Raw genomic sequence first — 8,544 nt, forward strand, 5'->3', positions numbered from 1 at the left:
GTGCCTTCCAGCTTAGAGACCAGAGGTTCCTGATGGCTGTAATAGGGACCCTCTCACCAGCCAGGGCCTAGAGCGCATCGCCAAAATTTTTCTCTAAAGACTCTAGGGACTTCCCCGGTGGTGCAGTGGTTAAGAATCCGCCTGCCAATGCAGGGGATACGGGTGCGAGCCCTGGTCCGGAAAGATCCCACATGCTGCGGAGCAACTTAGCCCGTGCACCACAACTACTGAGTCTGCACTCTAGAGCCTGCGAGCCACAACTACTGAAGCCCACGTGCCACAACTACTGAAGCCTGTGTGCCTAGAGCCTGTGCTCCACAATGAGACAAGCCACCGCAATGAGAAGCCCGAGCACTGCAACGAAGAGTAGCCCCCGCTCGCCACTAGAGAAAGCCTGCGTGCAGCAACGAAGACCCAACACAGCCAAAAATACATAACTAAAATAAATTTATAAAAATCAATCAATAAATAAAGACTCTAAAACTCTTCGGACTCTATCAGAAGGCACCTTATTTGGCTATAAAAAGCCTGATATCTCAACTGGGTTTCCATATCTGAACCCCAGAACACAGAAGATGATGCAAGTGACTCTGTTCTCATTTCTCCCAAGGAGAGTTGATAAGTATCATTCTAGATGCACAGGAAAGATAATTCATTACATAGAATGAATGCCCATAGCACACATGGGTCTAATTCTCTCTTGAAACTCTCTTATAATTGTCACCTGGGTCCGTTATTTGGCTTTGAAGGAGCTCAGGTCTCCCCAAACGTTGTGACAAATTCAGTGCTGTCCCCAAATGTCTGCAAATTCCTTGGAGCTCATGATTTCCTGACCACTTCTTGGTAAGATTTCCAGCTCTTCCTGAGTCTCACTCACACATTTCTTCCTATTCTGTTTTCTCCTCTCGGTCCAAGAGGGAAATACAACCCCTTATCCTTCATTCAGTTGAGGGAAATCAGCTATGCAAAAGCAAAAGAACTCTTATGTCGGGCTTCCCTGGTGCCGCAGTGGTTGAGAGTCCGCCTGCCGATGCAGGGGACATGGGTTCGTGCCCCGGTCCGGGAGGATCCCACATGCCGCGGAGCGGCTGGGCCTGTGGGCCATGGCCACTGAGCCTGCGCGTCTGGAGCCTGTGCTCCGCAACCTGAGGGGCCACAACAGTGAGAGTACCGCGTACCGCAAAAAAAAAAAAAAAAAAAAAAAAAAAAGAACTCTATGTCATGTGTCCCAAAAGTTAAAAACCCAAGTAACAAAATAGATCCTTAATGCTTTGTTCCCTCAACACTTTTTAAAATATTTATTTATTTATTTATTTATGTGGCTGCGTTGGGTCTTAGTTACGACGTGTGGGCTCTTCATTGTGGCACACAAGATTCTTCTCTCTAGTGGCATGTGGGCTTTCTAGTTGCGGCACACAGGCTCTCTCGTTGTGGTGCGCAGGCTCCAGAGTGTGTGGGCTTAGTTGCCCCGTGGCATGTGGAATCTTAGTTCCCCGACCAGGGATCGAACCAGTGTCCCCTGCATTGGAAGGCAGATTCTTAACCACTGGACCACCAGGGAAGTCCTGTTCCTCAACATTTAATGCCTCTGTTCTTCTGAGTGAATACTGTAATTCTTTCTATTTCAAGAGTCACCTGAATATTTTTCCAGGTGAACAATCATTCTATTTGCTGTGACTCTCTTTGTTTTCAAAATGTACACTTGAATTGCTTTTCAAAGTCATATATATTTGTTTATGAATACAAGAGTCTCCATTCCCTGTGGATCCCAACACAATTTCTGGAAAGGGTTGGGAGGGGTGGGGTGGGCATCTTGAATTGTACTCATGAATAAGAGAAATGGTAAAACTGTTAAGAAGTGAGGCACCACTATGGAGAACAGTATGGAGTTTCCTTAAAAAACTACAAATAGAACTATCATACGACCCAGCAACCCCACTACTGGGCATATGCCCAGAGAAAACCATCGTTCAAAAAGACACATGCACCCCGATGTTCATTGCAGCACTGTTTACAATAGCTAGGTCATGGAAGCAACCTAAATGTCCATCAACAGAGGAATGGATAAAGAAGATGCAGTACATATATACAATGGAATATTAGCCATAAAAAGGAACAAAATTGGGTCATTTGTAGAGACGTGGATGGACCTAGAGACTGTCACACACAGTGAAGTAAGTCAGAAAGAGAAAAACAAATATTGTATATTAACGCATATGTGCGGAATCTAGAAAAATGGTATAGATGATCTTATTTGCAAAAGAGAAACAGAGACACAGACGTAGAGAACAAACTTATAGATACCAAGGCAGGAAATGTGGGGAGTGGGATGAATTGGGAGACGGGGATTGACGTATATACACTATTGATTCTATGTATAAAATAGATAACTAATGAGAACCTACTGTATAGCTCAGGGAACTCTACTCAGTGCTCTGTGTGACCTAAATGGGAAGGAAATCTAAAAAAGAGGGAATATATGTATACATATAGCTGATTCACTTTGCTGTACCGTAGAAACTAGCACAACATTGTAAAGCAACTATACTCCAGTAAAAATTAATTATAAAAAAAAAAGAAAGGCAAATTGATCTTTGGCTCTGTCTTGGAGCTGCTCTCCTTTCTTCTCACATGAATATGTTTTAGTAAATGTCAAATGTTTCTCTTTCAAAAATTTCTGAGTCTGTGGTCTCATTGCCACATCAATTTCAAAATAAAACATTCCCCAAAGGCCTAAGTTTACAGCAAATACCAAGTACTGGATGACCTTGTTCTAAAAGTCGTCCCCCCTTCCACCACCAGGAATTTCTCAAGCATCCAGCCTGCTGCGTCATTACCTGTTCACCCTGCCCCTCATTCTCAGCCTCACTCTCACCCTAGTCCTTGCTTACTTGCTCACTTGCTCTCTCACTCTCTACTTCCCCTTCTCCTCTTTCCTGTCTTCACTCACTCCGGGAATTCCTATCCATTTCTATGTAGGCAATTTTCTTTGTTATCTCCTTTCACTCAATGTCCACATGCTTCATCTTCCATCTCCCAAACAGCCTATCAGAGGACTTAGACCCTTCCCTACACTCTAGTAGCAGCTGATATAATCAAATTTTCATCCTGCTGTGCTACCTTAAAAGGAATCATTTGATAGAGGTACAAATACTCCTGCTAGGATGGGTTTGACCAACCTTAGTAACCGTGTCAGCAAATTTCCTATCAGTGATCTTAGCCTCCCAGTATCTGGGAGCTGGGTTTCCTATCTGTTTTGGTTCTCTCCTGCTGCGAACAATACACTCCAAAACCTAGGGGCTTAAGTAACCATTTCCTTCTCTTTCACCAGCCCCTTGGTTGACTGAGCTCAGCTGGGTGGTTCTCCTGCTCCGCATGGTGTCATCTGGGACTGCAGTCATTTGGGGGCCCAAGTGGTCTGAAACAGTTGAGATGGCTCATTCATGTGGCTGGCAGTAAATGCTGGCTGTCCAGTGGGATCTCATTTGGGACTGTTGACCAGCATACCTCAGTTCTCCTTTACATGGCCTGCCCATGTGGCTTGGGCTTCTCATAGCATGGTGACTGGGTTATGAGAGGGAGTGTCTCAAGAATGAGCAGTCAGGCTTCCCTGGTGGTGCAGTGGTTAAGAATCCGCCTGCCAATGCAGGGGACACAGGTTCGAGCCCTGGTCCAGGAAGATCCCACATGCCTGGAGCAACTAAGCCCGTGCGCCACCACTACTGAGCCTGCGCTCTAGAGCTCGCGAGCCACAACTACTGAAGCCCGCGTGCCACAACTCCTGAAGTCCGTGCACCTAGAGCCTGTGCTCCACAACAAGAGAAGCACCGCAACGAGAAGCCCACGCACCGCAACGGAGAGTAGCCCCCACTTGCCGCAACTAGAGAAAGTCTGCATGCGGCAATGAGACCCAACGCAGCCAAAAATAAAAATAATAAATCAATAAATGTATTAAAAAAAAAAAAAAGAATGAGCAACCCCAGAAGAAGCATAAGCTGCCAGTCCTCTTAATGACTGGGCTCAGAATTCCCAGAATGTCAGCATAAAGCCAGTTGAAAGGCCAGCCCAGATTCACAGGGAGGGGAAATAAGTTCTACCCTTGATGTAAAGAGTGGCATGTGCACAGAGAGAGAGAAGGAATTACTGGGGCCATCTTTGGAGACTAGCTAGCACACTGTCTATAACTCCTAGGCACTTAGTGCCTGCTTCTCCAATATCTGCTGTCAGATCATTATGATAACTAGATGTTGGAAAATCTTCTAATTATCCATGCAGGCCTACGATATTGACATTTTAGATCTTGCGCTATCCAAAGATAATCATATTCTACTAGTCCTTTCCTTGTAAACCAACCTTTTGGTTTGAAATTTTCTTTGTAAAGCTCTTAGAATATTTTTTCTGCTTCTGTTCTTATTTTTAGACACTGACTGTCTTGTTCAGCATCCAGTCTGAAAATAGAACCCAGGCCACTTATTTTAACAGGGAAAATTTAATATAGGGGTTTAATAAAGCAGGTGTTGGAGGGTTGGAAAAGCCAAAGGGGAACACTGAGGTAACACAAAGACATTAACTGCAAGAAGTAGGTACCAGCCCTGGGGCTGAGGAAACAAAGGAAAGAAGTCAGAGTTGCTGGAGCCTCGAAGCTCAGAGGAAGGGCCCCATGGAGCTGAGACCCTGAGTGGGCAGCTGCTTGGCTGGTGCTGGTGCCTCAGATGTGTGAGAAGACAGCCTCGTGGAACTGAGGAGAGCATGACGAGAGACTCCAGGAATGTTATAAACAACCTAGAAAGTGGAACCAGTTGGTGCTGGAAGCCACGGCTACTGATAAAGTGAAGTATAGTCGCCAGCTGATGCTGGACTCGGAAGGAACAGTCCCTTATCAGTCTCCCAACTTTGCAGTCTCTCTCCAGTGCCCCTACAGACAGAGCCTAACAGGGACAGCTGACAAAGCAGAGATGTTTGCAGAGTCCCCACCCTAGCATCACAAAGAAGAGTTTGGAGTTGAGAAACAATGGCTTAATAACCTGCGCACTGCTTTCCTCTGAGTGGCAGGGGTTTTACTGAGTTATCTTCTTTCAATGAATGTAGTTTATAATATCACTTATGGGGATTAGTGGGGGGCGGGGGGAGGAGCACAGGAATTGCTAAATCTGTGAGTGAAAATGTTCTTTAATCTGTACCCCAGGGACAGTCAGTGGACACTGAAGGGCTCTAATCAATAATCCACCCTCCGGGGTAGCTATGCAAACATGGCCATGTGAATCTGCACTGGGGCTTTTATATTAACTTAAGGGGTGTTAGAAAGAATTTCTCATTGGTGAAGTGAGTGGTGTTCGAGATATGTGTTGGGCTAGAAAGACTGCATGAGGCTCACAGCTCTTGCGTAGTGAGAAAATAAGAATCCAGCATACCCAGCAGCCTAACATGTTGGCACAGCATTCTATTTGAACTGGTGTCCTGCTTCCTTCAGAAAGGACAATGTAGTCTGATCTGACTAAAAGACCTGGTCACCTGTCTCCAGAATAGTGCTGAGTCCACGTGGATTAAACCTTTGAGGCCAGGTGCTTGTCGGAATGACTAAGGAACCGACAGTAAGGTCATGGAACTCATAGGAACAGGTTGCGTGTTTGGGGACTGTTGGCTCTAACTTACTTGTATGTTTGGCAGAATTTGGTCTGTGACGTGCTTTTACAGTAATATCCCGCCTGGTTGTAGGGGAGGAGATCCAGGACTCTCATGTGTCTCTGATCATTAAGTCTTTTCCTATATTAACGCAAAAACCTGGCAATGTCTGAGCAGCCACACTGGCTTAGATTCATTTACAAGAGCTCTAAGAGTGCTGGGGAGAGAACCCCAAGGACTAGGTCATATTTAGGGGGCTGAGTCAGAACAGCATGGGCAGCAGATCATCCATCCATGGACATTCTCCTTCCAGGGCTTCTCCCCGGAACTTAGGTACTGTGTGTGTTGAGAAGTCATCTCTTCACCCTACAGATGATGATCCTCCCAGAACTGCCCCCTCCCTCCAGCCCTCAGCCCACTCTCCCTCACCGCCACTCCTCACCCAGGCCCTGTCCTGCTGGGCTCCTCTCTCTGGCCACCAGAACAATTCCCACCTCCACTTTGAGGGTTCACTGTCCCGTGGGTGAGTAAATGGGCAGAGTTCCCCAAGGCCATTGTTAGGTAGCTATGCCGAGAGTTTCGCGGTAACTTTTGAAATAATTGGGAGATGAAGGGTCACAACACAAAGGATGGGAGGTATTATACATTTCGGAAGAGGCTAATCATACAGTCTAGAGTTCTCCACATCCCTGCTCCTGCGTATAAAGTGAAGTTTTCAAAGTCTCTTCATAACCATCTCCCACCACCCCCCAACATAAACACGAACACACACATTCTGCCCAAAGGGATTACTGATCTCATTTGAGAAATAAACAATTCAGTGTTGCCAATCATGCCTAGAACAATCAGGCCAAGTTTTTTAAGGATCAGGTTTTATGTAAGAAATGCAGAAAATAAAAAAATCAATAAATGCACGAGTCAATACCGTGATCTAGGATGATTTGGGCCTTTGGGGGAAATGGGAGCTATTTGGCACCTTCGGTTGTGATTTCTATTCTACTGTTTGGCCAGGATGGGAATTTTCCAAGGCATTCATGCAGTTCATTAAATATGTTATTGTGTTGGCTTATGTTTCTCTTTCAATTTAAGAATTCAGCTCTTCAAAAACATTTGCCTGAAATGAGTCCAAGTAGTTTAGGCCTCAGAAGCAAATCCATTTTGACTAATAAAAGACTAATTCTCTAAATAAGCAAGATGGTTTTTCTTAAATGAGACTCTAATTGTGAAATCCTATATCCTTTAATCCAGCAAATTACTAGCAGAGACATTTCTAAGCCTATGCAACTTGGATCAGATTTCTCATCATCAGAAAAAGGAATAATTTCTCTATCATCAGAATTTGAAATGAGCTGCAAGAACATGGGCCTCAGCTGGCAATTACCTCTCGAAGTAAACAAATCCATATGCTGGGACCCTGGAAGATTTGGGTCTCTTCCATGACTTTTCCCATCCCCCCTACGCACCCTGCTACCCTCCCACACCACACCACGCACCAGCCAATCACTTTCAAATCCTTAATCGGCCTTCTTGTCTGCTCTTTATTGGCGACTAGGAATGGCTCCTGTCTTTAACGAAATTTTCTTCCTCAAATTCCAGAGACAAAACATTACTGTTCATATTTTCATGCAGAGCAGCTAGTCAGGGGTGACTGATAGACTCTCCCAACCCTCAAGCCAGACTGCATAAATTGACACACTCTAAAAAGGAAAATTAGCATGTAACATCTGGGTCTCTTCATTCAGAAATGCATCGATTAAAATTAGTCTCCTGGCTATCAACAATAACTTGGAGCAGTGTATCTTACAAAGGCACTCCCTCCTGGGGGAGATGCCTTCGTCCCTTGACATCCAATCAGCCACCAGAGCTGATCATTATTCCAGCTGCATCCTTTGAATTGTTGCAAACATTATCAGCCCAGTTCTGTCTTTTTTATTATAGCCACAGGGTAAAGTCTCTCTTCAAACTACTAGGGTCACCTGTAGGCTGTCTTGCAGTGTAGTGTGTGGATGACAAAAGTCTAACAAAGGGGAGATTTGTGTAATGAAAATAAACAGCAGAGAGGACTTTGAAAAAGGCAAAGGATATGCACATATTTCATTGCCATGAGTTTTTTGGACATGTCTATATACTAGACTTTTCAAAATAAATTACTTTGAGCAGATCCTCAAACCAAATTGTATTCTTGGTTGTTTGTCCTCACTCATGTATACATTCGTTAAATAAAAACAAAATGAGCACTCCCTATATGCAAGGCACTAACAATGTTAGGTGCTGGGGAGAGGATGGTGAAATACATCACAGTTTGCAACCTCATGAAGGTCACACATAGCCTATCAGGGAAGACAGTCAATTAAGTAAGAAAAAACAACGCCTTGCGCTAAAGACTCTGATAAAATCAAGTGTTGGAGCATTGGCAATGCAGAGGAAGAGTAACTAATTCAGTCCTACAGGAGGTGGTGACATCTACTTTGATGGCTGGGAGAGGCAGATACCCTGTAGTAAGTGGGGCAGGGAGACAGAGGTGGGGAAGGGAGAAGGAAGAGTGCAGCAGCACAAGGCAGTAGCATGGATGAAGGCTTGAAAGTGAGAAATAGTATGTCCCATAATTGGACCTGAAAGATGATCAGGAGAGTAGAGTGAGAAGAATGTAGTGAAGGAGGTGGAGAGGTTGCAAGAGAAGAAGGTGGAAAATAAGAAAAAATAAGATTGTCAGGGGTTTTGGACTTGACCCTAAGGTCAAGGAAAAGTAGGATTGATTGTTATTCCCATTCTTCACTCCCTTCATGTTACAGAAGTGATCATGCCCTCACAACGGGCAGAGTGTATGTCCCTACCTTTGGGTTTAGCAATGTGACTTGCTTTGGCCAAAGGAAAGTTAACAGAGAAGGCCAGAGGAAGCTTGAAGGAGCTCACTTGGTTTGA

Source organism: Hyperoodon ampullatus, assembly GCF_949752795.1.
Source record: "Hyperoodon ampullatus genome assembly, chromosome: X".
NCBI lineage: Eukaryota > Metazoa > Chordata > Mammalia > Artiodactyla > Ziphiidae > Hyperoodon > Hyperoodon ampullatus.